The following is a 20,451-nucleotide window of genomic DNA, read 5'->3' as shown; positions in this document are numbered from 1 at the left end:
TATTCACACACACTCTCTCTCTCAAATAAATAAATAAATTATTTTTAAAAATCACTCTTGGTGCCTGTGTTTCTGTCTAAAATAGCCCAAATCTAATTTGAAAGTGGCAAAACAAACAAACAAACAGAAAAGCATTAAACATCATCTCTACCATCACATCAACAAAAGACAGCATCCAGAAACCCCTAAGCAAATGATATTTAGTCATACAGCACAGCTGAGCAACAGGCTCCCACAAACACAGTCAGACTCAGCCACCCCTCATCAGTGACCAATGGACAGCTCTCTGCACACCCTACTGGAAGACAGTAAGATCTCCCTGGAATGAAGCTGATGGAGACTCATCATAAGATTACCTTAGAGCAACAGTTCTCCACATTGGCTGCACACTGGGATCACATAGGGAGATTTAAAACTAAGGATGCCAGGGTCCCACCAGCAGACATCCAGATTTAATTGGCTTTGAATGTAGCCTAAGAATAGGTCTTTTAAAAGCTTTCCCAGTGATTCTAATATGCAGCCAAGGTTAACAACTCTTGCCTTAGTGGAACTGCAGATGTAAAATCTGACAATATTTTGAAATTAGGATCAAGAAACTTTAAATGTTAGTAAATGTTGAAGATGATTGATGAGATTAGGGGAGTAGTTATACTATGCTCTTTACTTTTATGTGTTTTTACTATGAAATTTTTTTTTAAGAAAAGAAGGAAGATTTTTTTTTTTTTTAAGATTTTATTTATTTATTTGACAGAGATCACAAGTAGGCAGAGCAGCAGCCAGAGAGATTGGGGGAAGCAGTCTCACTGCTGAGCAGAGAGCCTGATGTGGGGCTCGATCCCAGGACCCTGAGATCTTGACCTGAGCCAAAGGCAGAGGCTTAACCCACTGAGCCACCCAGGTGCCCCAAGAAGGAAGATCTTTAATATAAGAAAACACTCAGAATTGAGAGCATTTAAGATAAGAACAGTGAGAGACCCAGAGGAATAGCAGCAGAACTTAAACAAAACAGCAGAAGACAAAGGTGAAAACCATGCCTGACCAAGTGTTTTCAATATAATCTTAGTAAAAAAGAAACTGTGTGGTGATAGCAGAACTGTGCTGAGTAATTTCTGCAGTTTTCTATACATAATTACATACAACAATTTTGAAATAGGGTTTAATAATTCTCAGTTAATTCCTTCTGCTCTCTTCAGAGATTAAATTCAATGAGGCTAAGGCTTCTGGAATTTGCAGGGCAGAGAACCAGAAAGGAAGCTACACAAAAAAAGAATTCCAAAAATTTACATAGGAATGCCCTCTAGTCTGTTGTTAAACACTACATCTCACTTGTGCCAGAAGGAACCTTATAAGGCAGGGCATAGAGTGTCGAAGGAGTTCACCCTGACCTAGGACATGTTCAGGCTCCCCAGGAGGAGTGGAGACTTCTGTTGAACATCCAGAGCTTTCCATCTGGAGCCCAGAGGGGCATGGACTAGTGGCAGGGAAAAACTAGCCAGGAAAGATACTTTTAAGCCCAACCTAACAAAGCTCCCACAGTCTCAAAATGTCAATTTAATCTTCATGTAATTTAAGGACATAATTTAACTTCCAGGACGGCATCAAACATCCTTAGAAGGAACAAAAGAAAATCCAGCAATCAGCATGTAAAATCGCCAATGTCCAAAAATTAAATTTTTAATTTAAAAATTACTACACAGATAAATATGAGACAAAGCAAATATAATAAAATGTAAACTGTAGGGGTGCCTGGGTGGTTCAGTGGGTTAAGCCTCTGCCTTCGGCTCAGGTCATGATCTCAGGGTCCTGGGATCGAGCCCGCTTCCACCTCTCTCTCTCTCTGCCTGCCTCTCTGCCTGCTTGTGATCCATGCCTGTCAAATAGATAAATAAAATCTTTTTTTAAAAAAAATTTAAAAATAAATAAATAAATAAATAAAATAAAATGTAAACTGTAGATCTAGGGGGTAGCTTAAATTTTTTTACAGTAAAATACTGGAGGAAAAACTACTAGACAGAAAAAAGAAAAGAAAAAGAAATCTAGAATGACTAGAATAAAAATCAGTTAAAACAAATTCAGAAATGACAGCCAATTGAGATGCAGACTTTATTTTTTCAAATTTTCATTTAAATTTTTAGTTAGTTAAGGAGGACTTAGGAATGCAGAGTAGTAGGGACACCTGGGGGCTTTCCTCATTTCTTGAACACAGATGTATTGAGGTCAGATCCCTTGGAAAACCCAGGAAATCAATCTGAGGATTCAAAGAAGGATTTCTACAGTTGGAGGGAGACAATGTGGTGGGTGCAAGGTGCTTGGAAGTGAATTGCTTAGCAGATGCTTTTTTAAAATTATTATTATTATGTTATGTTAGTCACCATACAGTACATTATTAGTTTTTGATGTAGTGTTCCATGATTCATTGTTTGTGTATAACACCCAGTGTTCCACGCAATACATGCCCTCCTTAATACACATCACAGGGCCAACCCTATCCCCCACTCCCCTCCACCCTAAAACCTTCAGTTTGTTTCCCAGAGCCCATAGTCTCTCATGGTTTACCCTTCCCACCCACCCCCTTCATTTTTCCCTTCCTTCTCCTAACATCCTGTATGCTATTCCTTATGTTTAACAAATTAGTGAAACCATATGATAATTGACTTTTTCTACTTGACTTACTTCACTTAACATAATCTCTTCCAGTTCTATCTATGTTGATGCAAAATTGGGTATTCATCCTTTTGGATGACTGAGTAATATGCTTTTTCTAATGGAGCAGAATTGACTCTGAGCCAGTGCAGCAGGAGTATCCCCAGAAGAACAACAAAGACAACATACCTCATGCACCAAGTCTACTGATCATACAGTGCCTCACTGCCCCTTTAGGTCTGGGGGAAATGGGACCAGACTGTATTTTTTTTCCTCTTATTCTTTTTCTTTCTTTTTCTTTTTTTTTTTTTCCTTTGAAATCAGAGTTATAGTTTTTTGTTTGTTAGTTTTTTTGTTTGTTTGTTTTGTTTTTTTCATTTCCTTTCTCCCTCTCTCTCTTTGGATTAGGCTTCTTTTTTCTTTCCTTTTTTTTTTTTAAGGTTTATTTATTTACTTCGAGATGGAGAGAGAGAGAATGAAAGAGAGCAAGGGGAGAGGCAGAGGGAGAGACTCTCCAAGCAGACTCCCCACTGAGCACAGAACCCTATGCAGGGCTCAATCCCACAAAGCATGAGATCATGACCTCAGCCAAAAGCAAAAGCTGGAAGCTTAACTGAGTGAACCATCCAGGCACACCTAGCTTCTTTTTTCTTTTCTTTTTCATTATTTTTTTCTCTCTTTTTCTTTGGAATTGGGCTTATAGTTTTGTTTTTGTTTGTTTGTTTGTTTGTTTGATTGCTTTTATTGTCTGTTTTTTCATTCTTTTTCTTTTTCTCTTATTTTTGGATCAAGTGTGGAGGTTTTTTTCTTTTCTTTTTCTCTTTCCTTTCTTTTTCCTTTCTTTCCTTCTTTTTTTCCTCTTTCTCTCTTTCCTTCTTTTTTTTTTTTTTCCAGGCTTTTTTCAACAAACAAATCAAAGCACATCTACTGAAAGGACCAAACACTCCCCACTGCAAGCAAGAAGGAGCTCTGCAAAGGGCTGACCTGTGGAAAAGAGCAGCCAAAACACAACAGCAGAGTGCACACAGCGTACATAAGGAACACTTCCTGAAATGTCAGGCCCTGTACTGTGTATGACCACTTTTTAATACAGCATTACTCTGAGGTGCAGAAAACAATAAGATTTCATAACATGCAAAAGATAGAAATTTAGCCAAAATTACAAGATGGAGGAAATCTCCCCAAAAGAATGGTCAAAAAGGTATCACAGTCAGGTACTTGTTCACAATAGATATAAGCAATATATCTGAACAAGAATTCAGATCAACAGTTATAATACTAGCTGGACTTGAAAAGAGCATAGAAGACACCAGAGAAATCCTTGCTACAGAGATAAAAGACCTAAAAACTAATCAGGCTAAAATAAAAAATGCTATAACTGAAATGCAAAACTAACTGGATATAATCACTATGAGAACTGAAAGAGCAGAGGAGAGGATAGGTGATATAGAAGATAAAATTATGAAAATGATGAAATTGAAAAGAAGAGGGAAAGAAAACTATTAGATCATGAAGGCAGACTTAGGGAACTCAGCAATTCCAGAAAGCAAACTAATATCCATATCATAGGAATTCCAGAAGAAGAATGGGGAAAAGAGGCAGAAGGTACTTTTTATATTTATATTTATATTTATATTTATTTATAGCTGAGAACTTCCTAATTTGGGGGAGGAAACAGGCATTCAAGTCCAAAAGGCATAGATATAAATCAACAAAAACAGTCAGTACCATAACATATTATATAGTGAAATTTGCAGAATAAAGAAAGAATTCTGAAAGCAGTTCAGGAAAAAAGTCCTTAATCTATAAGGGTGGACACATAACACTTGCAGCAGACCTATTCACAGAGACATGTCAGGCCAGAAAAGACTGGCCTGATATATTCAATATGCTATAGGGGGAAAATATACAGCAAAGACGATTTTACCCAAAAAGGCTGTCATTCAGAATAAGAGAGATAAAGAGTCTCCAAGACAAGCAAAAACTAAAGGACCTTGTGAACATTAAACCAGTCCTGCAAGAAATATTAAAGGGGACCCTTTGAGTGGAAAGAGGGATCAAAAGTAGCAAAGACTAGAAAGGAACAGAGACAACATAAAGGAACAGCAACTTTATAGGTAATAAAATGCCACTAACTTCGTAACGTTCAATAATTACTGGAATGTAAATGGATTAAATGCTCCAAACAAAAGACACAGGGTATCAGAATGGATTAAAAAAACAAGACCAATCCATATGCTGCTAACAAGAGACTCATTTTATTTTATTTTTAAAAATTTTTTATTGTGTTATGTTAGTCACTATAAAATACATCATTTATTTTTGATGCAGTGTTCCAAGATTCATTGTTTATGTACAACACCCCCAAGAGACTCATTTTAGACCCAAAGACACTACCAGATTGAAAGTGAGGGGGTGGAGAACCATTCATCATGCTAATGGACATCAAAAGAAAGCTGATGTGGCTATCCTTATATCAGGCAAACTAGATTTTGAGTCAAATACTGCAATAAGAGATGAGGAAGGACACTAAATAATAGACTTCTTGTCTATCCCACAAGAAGATCTAAAAATTGTAAATATTTATGCCCCTAACATGGGAGCAATCAATTATATAAATCAATTAATAACAAACTTAAAGAAACTCACTGACAATAATGCAATAATAATAGGGACTGTAACAACCCACTCACAGAGATGGACAGATCATCTAAGCAGAAGATCAACAAGGAAAGAAGGGCTTTCAGTGACACTCTGGACCAGATGGACTTAACAGATATATTCAGAGCATTTCATCCTAAAGCAGCAGAATACACATTTTTTTCAAGTGCATAATCAACATTCTCCAGAATAGATCACATAATAGGTCAGGACTCAACCAGTACAAAAATATTGAGATCATGCCATGCATATTTTCAGACCACAATGATATGAAGCTTTCAGACAACCACAAGGAAAAAATGGAAAGAAACACAAATACATGGAGGTTAAAGAACATTCTATTGAGGAATTAATGGGTCAACCAGGGAATTAAAGAAGAATTTTTTAAAGTACATGGAAGCAAATGAAAGTGAAAACATAACATTTCAAAACCTTTGGGATGCAGCAAAGGCAGTCTTAAGAGGGAAGTATATAACAATATGTCTTCCTCAAGAAGCAAGAGAAGTCTCAAATACACAACCTAACCTTACACCGAAAGGAGTTGGAAAAAGATCAGCAAATAAAGCCTACAGAAGTAGAAAAGAAATAATAAGGATTGGATCAGAATCAGTAATCTAGAAATTAAAAAAAAAAACAAAACCCAACAGATCAATAAAACTAGGAGCTGGTTCTTTGAAAGCATAAGATTGATAAACCACTCCTTACTTAGACTTATCAAAAATAAAAGAGAACGGGCAATAAAATCATCAATGAAAGAGGAGAGATCACAACCAACACCAAAGAAATACAAACAATTATAAGAGAATATTATGAGCAATTACATGCCAATGCTAATTTAATTAAATTAGAAAATCTGGAAGAAATGGATACATTCCTAGAAACATATAAACTACCAAAACAGAAACAGGAAAACATGGAAAACTTCTACAGCTCCATAACCAGCAAAGAAATGAATCCGTAATAAAAAAATCTCCCCACAAACAAAAGTCCAGGGCTGGGTGACTTCCCAGGGGAGTTCTACCAAACATTTAAAGAGTTAACACCTATTCTTCTGAAACTGTTCCAAAAAACAGAAATGGAAGGAAAACTTACAAATTCTTTCTATGAGGCCAGCATTACCTTGATCCCAAAACCAAAGACACCACTCAAGGGAGAATAATCAACCAATATCATTGATGCACATGGATGCAAAAATTCTCACCAAGATACTAGCTAGTAGGATCAACAGTACATCAAAAGTAGCATTGACCACGACCAAGTGGGATTATTCCTGGGCTGCAAGGGTGGTTCAACATCTGCAAATCAATGTCATACATCACATTAACGAAAGAAAGAATAAGAACCATATGATCCTCTCAGTAGATGCCGAAAAAACATTTGACAAAATACAGTATCCCTTCTTGATAAAAACTCTCTGCAGTGTAGGGATAAAGAGAACATACCTCAACATCTTACAGGCTATCATTGAAAAGCCCACAGATAACATCATCCTCAATGGAAAAAACTGAAAACTTTTCCCCTAAGGTCAGGAATTTCCATTCTCACCACGGTTGTTCAACATGGTACTGGAAGTCCTAGACTCAGCAATCAGACAACAAAAAGAAATAAAAGGCATACAAATCAGCAAAGAAGAAGTCAAACTCTCACTCTTCCCAGATGACATGATACTCTCTGTAGAAAACCCAAAAGACTCCACCAAAAAACTGCTACAAGAATTCAGCTAAGTCACAGAATATAAAATAACAGAAAAAATAACGGAAGTCTGTTGCATTTCTATACATCAATAATGAAGCATCAGTTAAAAAAAAATCGAAGAATTGATCTCATTTACAATTGCACCAAAACCCATAAGATACCTAGAAAAAAACCTAACCAAGAGGTAAAATATCTGTACTCTGAAATCTATAGAATGCTTATGAAACAAACTGAAGAGGACACAAAGCAATGGGAAGGTACTCCATGTTCATGGACTGGAAAAATAAGTATTGTTAAAATATTTACACTACCCAAAGCAATCTACACATTTAATTCAATCCCTATCATAATAGCACCAGCATTTTTCACAGAGCTAGAACAAACAACCCTAAAATTTGTATGGAACCAGAAAAGACCCTGAATAACCAAAGCAATCCTAAAAAAGAAAAACAAAGCTGGAAGCATCATGATTCAGGATTTGAAGCTATATTACAAAGCTATAGTCATTAAGATAGTATGGTACTGCACAAAAACAGATACACAGATTAATGGAACAGAATAGAAAGTCCAGAAATGAACCCAGAATAAAAGTAGATATAAAAATAGATATGGTCAACTAACCCTGGACAAAGCAGGAAAGAATATCCAGTGGGAAAAGACAGTTTCTTCAACAAATGGTGCTGGGAAAACTGAGCAGCCACATGCAGAAAAATGAAACTGGACCATTTTCTTACAGAAAAAAATAGACTCAAAATGGATGAAAGACCTAAGCAAGACAGGACTCCATCAAAATCCTAGAGGGTAACACAGGCAGCAACCTTTTTGACCTTGGCCACAGCAACTTATTGCAAGACATGTCTGTAAAGGAAAGGGAAACAAAAGCAAAAATGAACTACTGGGAGAAGATATTTACAAATGCAAATCAGATAAAGGGCTGGTATCCAAAATCTATAAAGAACTTATCAAATTCAACACCCTAAAAAAAAGAAATGTAGTCAAGGAAGGAACAGAAGACATGAACAGACATTTCTCCAAAAAAGACATACAAATAGATAAGAGATAAATGAAAAAATACTCAACATCACTCAGCATCTGGGAAGTACAAATCAAAACCACAATGAGATACCACCTCACACCAGTCAAAACGGTTAAAATTAACAAGTCAGGAAATAACAAATGTTGGCAAGGATGCAGAGAAAGGGGAACCCTCTTACACAGTTGGTAGGAATGTAAACCGGTACAGCCTCTTCAGAAAACAGTATGGAGGTTCCTCAGAAGCTAAAAATAGAGTTACCCTACACCCAGCATTTGCACTACTAGGTATTTAACCAAAAAATACAATCATAGTGATTCAAAGGGACACATGTACCCCAATGTTTATAGCAGCAATGTCCACAATAGCCAAACTATGGAAAGAGCACAGATGTCCATCAGTGGATAAATGGATAAAAGAAATGTGGTCTATGTATAAAGTGGAATACTACTCAGCCATCAGAAAGAATGAAATCTTGCCATTTGCAATAATGTGGATAGAACTGGAGTGTATTATGCTAAGTGAAATAAGTCAGAGAAAGACCATATCAGATGCTTTCACTCATATGTGGAATTTAAGAAAACAGTTGAATGGGAGGGAAGGAAAAATAAAATAATATTGAAAACAGGAAAGGAGACAAACATTAGAGACTCTTAACTGTAGGGAACAAACTTAGGGTTGCTGGAGGGGAAGTGGGTAGGGGGATGGGGTAATTGGGTGATAGGTATTAAGAAGCCACTTGATGTAATGAACACTGGGTGTTATTTGCAACTAATGAATCACTAAACTCCACCCTGAAACTAATAATACACTCACTACATGTAAACTAACTCGAATTTTAAAAATAAAAAATAAATTGTAGTTAGTACACAGTGCAATCTTGGTTTCAGGAGTAGAATTCAGTGGTCTATTATTACATTGGACACCAATGGAGACATGGACTTTTAAACAGCCTCTCTCTCTCTCTCTCTTTTTTCTCATATGAATATGTATGCATATGTAAAAGTTGATAAGCAATGCTAAGCTGAACTTTTTAAAGTAAAAGGTTATTTTCTTAAGAGTCATTACAAAACAAAACAAATATACTAACACTCCCAACGGCTGGGGGGGATGGGTGTTCAGGGGATTGGAAGGAAGCAAAAGACAAAAATAATTGACCAAAGAGATGAAGGTGACAAACATATGGGGAAAAAAATATCAACCACTCTAGTACAAATAAATTAAAAGTAAAATATTACTAAATTAGCATAGATTTTTAAAACGATGTTCAGTGTTGAAGATCACACAGGAACAAGCACACTTGTCTACTGCTGGTGGGAGGGTAAATTTTGGATTCATACTTTCTGGAATGTGAACCTTAGAGGGGTAGATCTTTTACCCAAGTGACTTAGCTACTAAATGCTTTTGACTGACTGGCTATATTTCATGCCCAAAATTATAGAGTCTAAAACAGGATGAAACCAGTTTTCCTGTGTCAGTCTAATCTGCCTCTCTCAATATAACCATGTTCATGGAAGTGGCATGAGTCATTCCCACAGACAAGAACAGGAAGCACTGTCATGCACAAGGTGGAGTACCAGGGACGCCGCATCCCTGGAATAGCCTCTAAGTGGTGCATATGGATGTGTAGCAGCCATAGTGCTAACTCCTCCCTGTGTCTCAGAAGCTATGTCTGAAGGGATTGGGGTCCTTGTGGCACAGGGAGGCAGAGTAGTGCAGATCTGCAGATCAAAGACATGGCCACATCACTGCCTACTGCTCCTGTTCCCCCACCGAAGCTTAAAGGACAGCATCCCCCCACCCCAGCCCAACAGGCCAGGCTGTAAGCACATTTGAGACACTCCCTGGGGACCCTCAAACATAACAGGTCCTGCTACTTGGCAGGAAATCAATATCGAATAGCCTTTAGTGTTTCCAAATGTGGCAACTGAGACAGAGAAGTTAAATAATTTGTACAAGGTCACACAGCTAATGAGTAACACAAGTCAGACTTGTCAGACTCCAGAGGCCAGGGCTTTTCTCCCACTCTGGTTTTTCCAAAACTACAGCCACTTGCAAACCACTTCACAATTTTGTCCATATCTTTGTATACTCTCTACTATTATTTACCTAGAAAAAAATTTTAACTGACTTTAAATCAAATCACTTCTTTAATATTTGACTTAATTAAAAAAGCGATAGGTTTTATGAAAAAAGGAAAAATTCAAGGTGTTCAGATCTTTTTAATTCACATTAAAATATATCACAACTATTAAATTTTGTGCAGTTGTCTGTCCTAAAAATCACCTCACAAATGACAGGCGATCATTTATAACACATGTGGTAGGCGTGGGCCCCTCTATGTCCAGTCCTGTAAATAAAATTGCACTATTATGTGTTCAAATGCATTGTGCATGTTTCTGCTTATCATTCAAAAGAATCCAGAGTGAGAGCCACAGTCACCTTCAGAAGGAAGAGGGTTTTCTGATGGGTGTTCCTTGTGGGGTAATACCACTTTGTCCAGACAGACAGGGCAGGGATGCTCACAGGCCTCCTTGTTAGATACTTTCTTTGGATGAGGGCCTCTGATCTCCCCTCTGTGGGGCCAACTTGTTCATGATGACTCTCCTCCAATACCCTGTCTTCCAAGCCTGAACTAAAGACCTGAGCACATGCTGCTTTGTTTCTGCTTTTTGGAGTAAGAATTATTCTGCCTCTGGCTGTGAGGTCTGATTACCTAACCAAAGGTAACTTCCTTCATCCCCAATGGGCTCCCAAATACCCCTTCAAGTTGTGATCTCTTTCTCTTCCAAGTTGGAAAATTAAAAGATGTAGGAAGTGTCTCTCTCTCTCTCCCCATCTCCCTCTCCCCTACTCTCTTGCTCTCTCCTTTTATCCCTTTCTTTCTTCTTCCCTCTCTCTTCCTCCTCCCTCTCTCTCCCTCTCTATTTCTCCCTCCCTCTGTTGCCAAACCTGGACTGGATCCTGGTGGAAGAACCAAGTGGCACTAGGCACTCGGAGATTGGAGGTTTATTTAACACCGGTGGACTCAGACAAGGTTGTTCTCCAAAGGTCTGAGCAAGCCCCAAGTACAAGCAGGGAGGGGGATTTATACCCTTCTACTTCCACATACTTGATACTTTTGGCTCTAGCAGGAAACGGGGTAGGAAAGAAGAACCCGGAAGGGCTTTGAGACAGGGACTGGAATTCCCTTGCTGGTTTGGTCAGCCATCTTAGAGTACACTTTTTCCCTATCACCTCCAATGTGTCTCAGACCACCTCCAGATGAGGCATCTGCAAGGTGGTTCCTAAAATGTCAAGTCATTCCTCTTAGGGCTTTCTACATAGTTCATTCTTCTATTCCCTCTCCTTTCTCTAAGTAAGCCTGCTGACCTTGGGAAAGATGGAAACTCTCCTATTAGCAGCTTTCTCCATCTGTCCAGACAGTTGTTTTGAATATCCACAAAATGAGATTCTTAGAAGAGCACTGCTCCCTTTCCCTTCAGAATGCAGTCTCCCCTCACTCTGCCACCTCTGACCATCAGAACTCAGGAGCCAAAAGTATCCCTCCCTGTATGAACTCTTTCTCTGAAAATTCAGGAACCAAACAGAATCAGATCAGCTGCTAGCCTTTCCTATCTGAACTTGCTATCCAAATTATCACTCTCAGAACTTGGGAACTAAAGAGATTTGGAGTGTAAGGGACACTGTCTTAAATTAGTCCCTCTGCAGTCAACACGTTCCACAGTGACTTCCTCCCAGCCGTTCAGTAGAATCAAATTCTGACAGAGTGCTTCCGAAGGAGAATTCTGGGCAGCAGTCAGGTAACTGGAAATGCTACAGACATCATCCTTGATAGCTTCACGAGGTGTATTGGCCAAACTGAGTTACACAAATTGTCAGTATCTTGCTTCAAGACTCTTCAGAGCTAAATACATTTGACGACACAAATTTTGTTCATGAACCTATTAACATCCTACGGAACCTGTATTCTTCAAAACAAACACATTCTTAGAAATGCAGGTTTAGGGGGTTTTCGCCAGCAGTTTGTTCTAAGACATAAGTCTGAGGTAACCGCTAAGTCATAAGGTAACAGCGCAAATTAGAAAAAAAAAAAAAAAAAAAAAAAAAAAAAAAAAGGTGTCCCTCAAGACACATTTTGCCTTTACCTGCTGTAGAATTGTGGTCAGAATGCAGGTTTTGTTAGAACGAGGCTCCTTTCAGAAGTTAAATGGAACTTTACTGCCATCTAGTGGAGAATTGCTCAAATAAATATACTAATCTGCAGGCTTCATGAACAGGGCGGCTCAGATGCCTGCCTTGCTCTGCACAGAAGACCGGCATCTGCCTCCCTTCCCCCCACAAAGGACCCAAAAATCACCGTCTGGGGAGAGCCCAGGGAGCTAATTTTCAAGAAGCTCCCTGGGTGATTCTGAGGTATACCTCTGGTTAAGAAAAAACTTTGTCAGTGACAACTTGTACACAAATCAGGATGTGCAGGTAATGAAAAGGTGTGGAGACCATTCTTAGGCTTTCAGGCATGTAACACAAGCTTGTGATAGAATGCGCTTTCAGAATCTGTTGCCCTGGAAAGAAAAAAGTCTTTTTTAAAAAACGGGTTTTTTGGGGTTTTTTGTTTTGTTTTGTTTTGTTTTGTTTTTTTAAAGATTCGGACAAACATACGGGTTTTGGGGGAAAGAGATTATTAAGGTTTTGAGGTCCCGTTCTTAAGCTGAGATACGGTGAAAGAAAAGTAGCCAGGCTCACATTCCCACTGATTCCACTGAACAGGAATCACAGGAGGAAACCATGATTCTGGACAAATGTGGCACTTTCCTCCTTAATAAAATAACCCAATGCACTTGGTAGAGTTTTCTGGTGAAGGTCTTAGTTCTGCACCTACTTGTTGGGGAAAATGACACAGTCTCTGTTAGTCCCAGTGTCTTGTGAATTGAAGATAGAGTTCCTGCCCTCCCCCACTCAAAGTAGTGCTTGGAGGGTAAATATGTAGCTGGAGGTGAGAATGCATTATAAACTCTAAAATGCTGTATGGGTAAAGGCTGATTTTTATTGCTCAAAGATGCAAATAAGCCAAGGCTGATTGAAGATGACAAGGTCACCTTGGTATGCAACCCTGTAAAATTCCTTTCCTTGTCAGCAAGTTGATTTACTGAACTTTGTTTCCTGAGACCATGGAGAGAAAGATCCTTTTTTTCCTTCTGCCAGAGTCATCTGTCTAAAACATAAATCTAACCATGTTACTTCAGCTCCTTCTTACCTGTCAGAGCTCAGATTAAATGTCAGCTCCTCAGAGAGCCCTTCCCTGACCCATTTCCCTTGATAGCTGCAGCTGTCCCCTCCACAGTCCCTCCTCAATCCCCCTCTAAACAATTTGTCACACTCTCCTGCTATGTCATATTGCTTTGTTGTTTCTTTTCTTTGTCTCTCTACTCTCCAGAGAATGTAAGCTCCCTGAAGGAGGTTAAGGATGTGTTTGTGTTATTGACTATTCTCTCCAGAAGCTAGATCAACATCAGCTACCAAGTGAATGAAGTATTCTTCCTCATGTTGGAGGTCTCTTTCAGACTACCCTGTCCCCTTTCTATGAAAATTCAGCCCCCATCCACCCACAGGGATGGGTCCCTAGAAGTCATGTTTGAATATGACTGGACCAAGAGTCAGGACCACCCAATACCCTCTTCTGGAAATTTAGGGCAGGCTGAGCTGCAGTCAACCTGATCTGTGGCTTGAACTGTAAAAAGGCATATCAAGAGTTGCAGAGAGACCATGTTTGTTCACGTGCCTAAGAGAAAAAGCCAATCTACCTAGGAGAGAAAGAGGAAAAAAAAAAAAAAACTACGAAACTATGAGGGTTCAAGAGAGAATGTCCTAATTTTCCAGTGCTAACTCCAGGTTCTCATGTGGCCCAGTTGCCCATGGGTTCTATGAGAGTGGCAGGCTCATGTGTTCCTTCCAATAAATTCCCCTTTATGCTTAAACCAAGTTAAAATGCACCTAGTTGAAGTTATGCTTTCTACTAGATGAGGGGCCTCTGTAGGCAGGGACTGTTTCTCATTCACCCCTGGATGCCAGAGCCTGGCATATTGATGGACATGGAGCAAACACCTGTGAATGAACAGAGTTCATTGCTTTACTGCACAAAAGTCAGTTTGTCTTTTTCCACTTACACTGTTCCACAATGCTCCCACTTAAACTGTAAAGGTCAGATGTCACAAACTGGTTACCCAAGTGTTGAATCAGTCCACAGAGTTATTTTGTTTTGTTCTGTTTTAATTCTGGTTTGGCCAATATAGTTTTGGAAAAGAGGAAGGAAGGAAGGAAGGAAGGGAGGGAGGCAAAGAGGGAAGGAGGAAGGAAAAAAAGGAGGGCAAGGGAGGAAGAAAGAGGGGAGGGAGGAGGAGGGGAGGAGGGGAGGGAAAGGAGCTAACCTTTAATTATGGAGAGATTTCAGATAAAAATCCAAATTTCCAGATTCTCTTTAAAAATCAGAATATATAACAACATCAAATTCTAAAAGCCAAATGTTCTACATCTTCTTTCCGATGATCCAGGGAGAAGCCATCTGTTCTCTCATTTGAGGCAGGTAACAGAATCCAAGACCCAACAGTCCAAAAGGGAAAGACTAAGACCAGAAAGCTTTTTATTTCCCCCTCTTTCTCTCTCTCTCATTGTTTGTCTCTCAACAAGAAAAACCTGCTCCCTCCCAGAGATAGCTGCCACAGGATTATAAAACAGAGGCTCAGCCAAAAACTCTGGCAGCATCCCTATAAGAAATGTTTCTGAGTTTGAACAGTCATAGCTAGCCACAGCTTCTGCTGACTGGAGTCACCCTTGAAGCTCATCTGTATAAGCCTTTTTGGCCTTGCTCACTGAAGAAATCTGCTAAGAAAAATGATGGTGTCAAAGCAAACTCATTAAATTTTTACACTGCTCTACTGCCTGACCCACACTTCCTCAGGCACTCTTACCTCTCAGAGACAGGGTTCCAGCCTGGGAGGCTCTGTCCTCATGCCCCAGGGATAGCACACAATCCCACCAGACACACAAGAAAGGGTGAAGGTTTACCAAGAGTAAGGAAGACATCCACCCATCACCACAGCACATTCCCACTATACAGAAGTCCCCCCAATCCATGGGGGGGGGACTTCAGTTACAACTGCAGCTTGAAAACATTAAATGAAAATTTCCAGAAATAATTCATAAGTTTTAAATTCCATGCCATTCTGAATAGCATGAAATATAGCAAAACCTGCCAGGTCCACTTGGAACATGACTCATTCTTTGTCCAGCATGCCCTTGCTGTATATACTACCACCTGGTAGTCACTTAGCAGCTGACCCAATGATCATATCGACCATCGTGGTGTTACAGTGCTTGTGTTCAAGGAGACCTTATTTGACTTAATAATGGCCCAAAGCACAAGACTAATGATGCCAACAGTTCAGAGATGCCAAAGAGAAGCCATATAGCACTTCCTTCAAGTGAAAGTTCCCACTTAATAAGAAAAGAATGAAAAATTGCATGCTGAGATTCTTAAACTCTATGGTAAGAATGAATCTTCTATCATGAAATTATGAAGAAGGAAAAAGACATTCATGCTGGTGTTATATTTGTTTTGCCTAATTTATAAATTAAACCTTATCATAGATATCTGTGTTCAGGAAAGAACATAGTATATTTAGGGTTCAGTACTGTCCATGATTTTGAGCATCCATTGGGGGTCTGGGAACATATCCTGTGTTGGTAAGGTAGGTGATGTACTGTTGTCTTAAGCTAGAAGCAAACTCCAAGACAGGAATTTGAGGGCAAGGATTGCCTGTGAAGAGATCCCAGGAGTGAAAGAGGAAGAGAAGGCAGGCAACAAAGAGCATATTATCAAACTGGTCACCACTGTGGACCATTGGAATTCAATCCACAGGAAAATTCTGGGAGACTATGTGGAACGTCCCTCTGAGTCATCTGCCCCAGTCCCCCAAGGTGAGAAAGTTAGGGTATTTATCTCCCAAACCCCATCCACCATGAGCTCAGGGGTGTTAGGGCCATTCACTCCCAGCACCTCTGGTCTGTCCCAAGGATGGAATCCCTCAGGTGCAAAGCTGAAGATGCTTGCAGAAACACAGGCTTACTAGAGCCTGAGCAAGGTGTTCTAAGCAGCTGCTAAACTGCTCCATCCCATATCCCTATCTCAGCTTAACACAGCAATCACCCCGACAATCAGGGAGATAGTCACAGGAAGACAAATGTGACAATTATGTATCACATCATGGAAATTAAGCATTTGCAGAATGGTTTGCTTGTTTGGTAAAATAATTTTCTCTATTCTGACCAAAATAACATCAAATCTTTTTCTGTTTTAAAAACCACCAGAGAAAATCCTAGTTCAGAGCGCTTCCCACCTTCTGCCTCCTTAGACCCAAAAGAGGTTCAGGCTGGATTAATTCTCCTCAAAGGAACACATTACAAATGGGGAGAAGTGGACCTTTGATTCTGAGCCAGTTGTTCTCATCTTTGCCAGGGTCCACTGGGACCTGACATGTTGAAATCCTGTGGTTTCTGAGGCAAATAGCTTTTCCCCTACAGTCCTTTTTCACCTACCCATCCATGCCTTTCTTCCTTTGTGGGAGAAAGGCCTACTGAGCCTTATGGTAATGTTAATTTTGATCATTTATCATTGGAACATTGTTCATTCATGTGCTAATTTTTATATCTCACTGTCAATTCAGGAAAGTTCACCAGATGTTCTGGATGAGTATTTGGTATTTTCTTTACAGAGATGCTGACATCCCAGTTGCTAGAGGGTCTCCATCCACATAAAAATTCCACCCCTAACACAGTCTTCCACATCTTCACAGCCACCAATCTCATCAGAGAGCCTGTCACTCAACTCTTATCAGAGCAAAAGAACAGTCCTAAGGCTGCCATAAAAAAGGAAAGGGCTCTCAATTCCTGGTTCTAACTCACAGATCCAGATGTCAAATCCCTAGCATTTGATTCTATCCAGCAGGCTTTGTTAACTCCCACTTATTACGCCCAATGCTGGGTGAAATGCTTAGGATAGAAAGGAAAGAGGGCTTTATCTCTGCTTACAATAAACTCACAAAAAGATGAGAAAGATGGAAAAGTAAAGGAATGAAGAGAATGTAGTGTGGTGATTGTATGAATAGCAACTGTCTCCAGAAGGAAGCATAGGATTTGGTTACCAATTAGATGTGGAGGATGAGAAAAACTCCCACCTCTGGCTTGGATGAAGAGGGTGGCCAAACAAGGGCAAGGAGCCAATTAGATGGGATGGTGTGGGAAGATGGCAGTGGGAAGATCAGCTCAACAGGCTCATTAGTTTTTCTCACTCAGCTGATGCCCTCCAGGTGCCAGATGCCATGCTGGGAATACAATAGGAAGTCACACAAGGTGTTTGTATTTATGGAGCTGACATTCTGTTGGAAGAAAGAAAGAAAGAAAGAAAGAAAGAAAGAAAGAAAGACAGACAATAACTAAGAAAACTAATAAATAAACAAGACATTTTTATAGACTGTTTTTGTGGCAATGTGAGAGAAAAGAAGAGTAAGAATGGGGGGTACCTTTGTGGCTCAATGTGAGAGAAAAGAAGAGTAAGAATGAGGGGTACCTCTGCCTTTGGCTCAGGTCATGATCTCAGGGTCCTGGAATCGAGTCCCACATCAGGCTTTCTGCTCACCAGGTAACCTGCTTCCCCCTCTCTCTCTGCCTACTTGTGATCTCTCTCTCTGTCAAATAAATAAAATCTTTAAAAAAAAAGAATAAGAATGAAAGTAAGCTATAGTCACAGTGTTGTATGGCAAGACTTCACAACCTGGCTTTATATTAGAATTATCTGGAATGGTTTTTAAATCTATGCTAATGTCTGATGATTTCTTAGATACAACACCAAAAACACAAGTGATAAAAGAAGAAGTTGATAAACTGGACAAAAGATTCCAGAAATGACAACTCAGAATGAGAGAAAATATTTGCAAGTCATATATCTAATAAGAGACTTGTATCCATAATATATAAAGAACTTTTAAAACTCAATAATGAGAAGACAATTTAAAAAGAAAAGTATCTGAATTGGCATATCTCCAAAGAAGATATACAAATGGCCAATAAGCCCATGAAAAGATGCTCAATGTTATTAGTCATCACAGAAATACATACCATAATGAGATATCACTTTATATCCACTAGAATCACTATAATAAAAAAGATAGACAATAATAAGTGTTGGCAATGATGTGCAGAAATTGGAATCCTCATTTATTGTTGACAGGAATATAAAATGGTCCAGTTGCTAGTGTGGCAGTTCCTTCATTACTGGGAATTAAATTAAACACAATTACCTAATTACCCAGAAATTTCATTCCTAGATATCTACCCAGGAGAAATTAAATCATATGTCCACATAAAGATTTGTACATGAATGTTCATAGCAACATTATTCATAATAGCCACAAAGAGGAAACAAACCAAATGCCCATTGACTAATAAACAGATAAACATAATGTGGTATATCCATATGCTGGAATATTTTTCAGTCATATAAAGGAGTGAAGTACTGATATTTGCTATGACATTTGTAAACCTAGAAAACACACTAAGCGAAAGAAGTCAGTCACAATGGATTGCATATTGTATAATCATATTTATATGAAATCTCAAGAGTAAGCAAATCTATAAAGACAGAAAGTAGATCAATATTTGTCTAGGGCTAGAATGAAGGTGGTTCTTAGTTAAGAACCTTAGTTAAGGTTCTAAGTTATTAGTTAAGAGTCTTATTTTTAAGATGATGAAAATGTTCTGAAAGTAGATTATAGTGATGCTTATACAACTCTGTAAATGTACAAAAATCACTGATTTGTACACTAATGAGTGAATTTTATAGCATGTAAATTATATCTCACTAAAACTATTAAAGAATTCAAAATAAAATGTGCATAATTTGAAATATGTATGCCTATATGTATACATTGATACCTACCTTGGGCAATAATTCCCAAACTTGGCTGCAGATTAGAATTACCTGGGAATGTCTACAGCACATCCCATATTGATTAAATCAGAATGTCTGTCAGAGTGGGAATCCATTTCTAAGGTAATTCTAAGTATGCAGCCAAGTTTGGTAACCACTGGCCCAGTCCCATACCCATGAAACTGAACTGGTTAGCAAGCATGTTGGGAGTTGGTCGTTTTAAGGTTCCCAAGTGATTCTGGAGGGCAGCACCTAAAAGCCACTGTTGAGGGGATGCCACCACATCCATTCCACTCCATCAGTTCAGTGTGGAGAACTAAATTCAGCCCAAGGAGGGCCTGATTGTTTTAAAGGTCATCATGTTCCCGAAGAGTAACTGGCTCAGGAGGGAACATGTGACATATTAGAATATTGTCAAAGAATTGGAAGGAAGTTTTTGTTGCTCTTAAGAGAGAACAAGAAGCCAGTTCTCTCTCCTATTAAATGAGACTGGGAGAGCAGTTGACACTGATGAGAGAAATCAGTCTTGGGATGAAGCCATCACTTGGATCCAGAGAGTTGGAGAAGGCCTGGGTCCTTGATGCCATGGCCAAACTACTGGGCCAAACAGCCCTGATACCCTCACTGCTTCTGGCCTGTCTGGTATGCCAATCAATAGATTTCCATCTTATTTAAGCCAGTTTGAGTTAAGTTTTCCATTACTGCCTTAAACTAACACAAGCAGTCATAGATGGTATCTCTAAGAGAGTAAAATATTAAAGTGAACCAAAGGATACAAAGGATCCAGCCTGTAAAAATCTGATAGAAGGGATATGAGTACAGAGAGCAGCATGTACAAATGCCCTGAAACAAAAATAGCTTGATGTGTTCAAAGAACAGGAAAAAGTGGCCAGAGGGAGCAATTCCACCAAAAGCTGGTTCATCAGGAAATAAAAGGTGATTCTAAGCAGGGATGTATTTGACACATTGAAGGGTGTAAAGGTAGTTCAAGTGAAATAACCAACTTCATTATAAACCACTCTGCTTGGCACAAAAGAAAGCAAGAAATGTCTGGAGAGTAATCTTTCCATTGGGACGCAAACGATCCCTTTGGAAGAAAAAACAGTATCTTGATCATTACAAGACAGCTTCCCAGTAATGATATCATTTGATCCTAGTGTACTGTAATGATATGATGGTCTGATTTTTTAAAATCAAGAGCAGACAGGTAGAGGGGTATGTGTGTACATGCACACTTGTGCATGTGTATGTGGGGGGGGTGTATGTGTAAAGAAAGTGTTGGTGATTTTGCTAAGCTAAGGATGGCAAAGAAGAATTCAGAGTCCCCATAGACCATAAAGAACATTAAAATTGAAAGTCTTTATTCTCTGAGATTCATAAGCTGCAAACTTAAAGCTCATGCCTGCATTCCTAAGTGTTTTCCCTTCATCTAAAA

This window comes from Lontra canadensis, unplaced genomic scaffold (assembly GCF_010015895.1).
Source record: "Lontra canadensis isolate GAN:19392208 unplaced genomic scaffold, GSC_riverotter_1.0 scaffold8, whole genome shotgun sequence".
NCBI lineage: Eukaryota > Metazoa > Chordata > Mammalia > Carnivora > Mustelidae > Lontra > Lontra canadensis.
Note: the sequence above shows the minus strand (reverse complement) of the source record.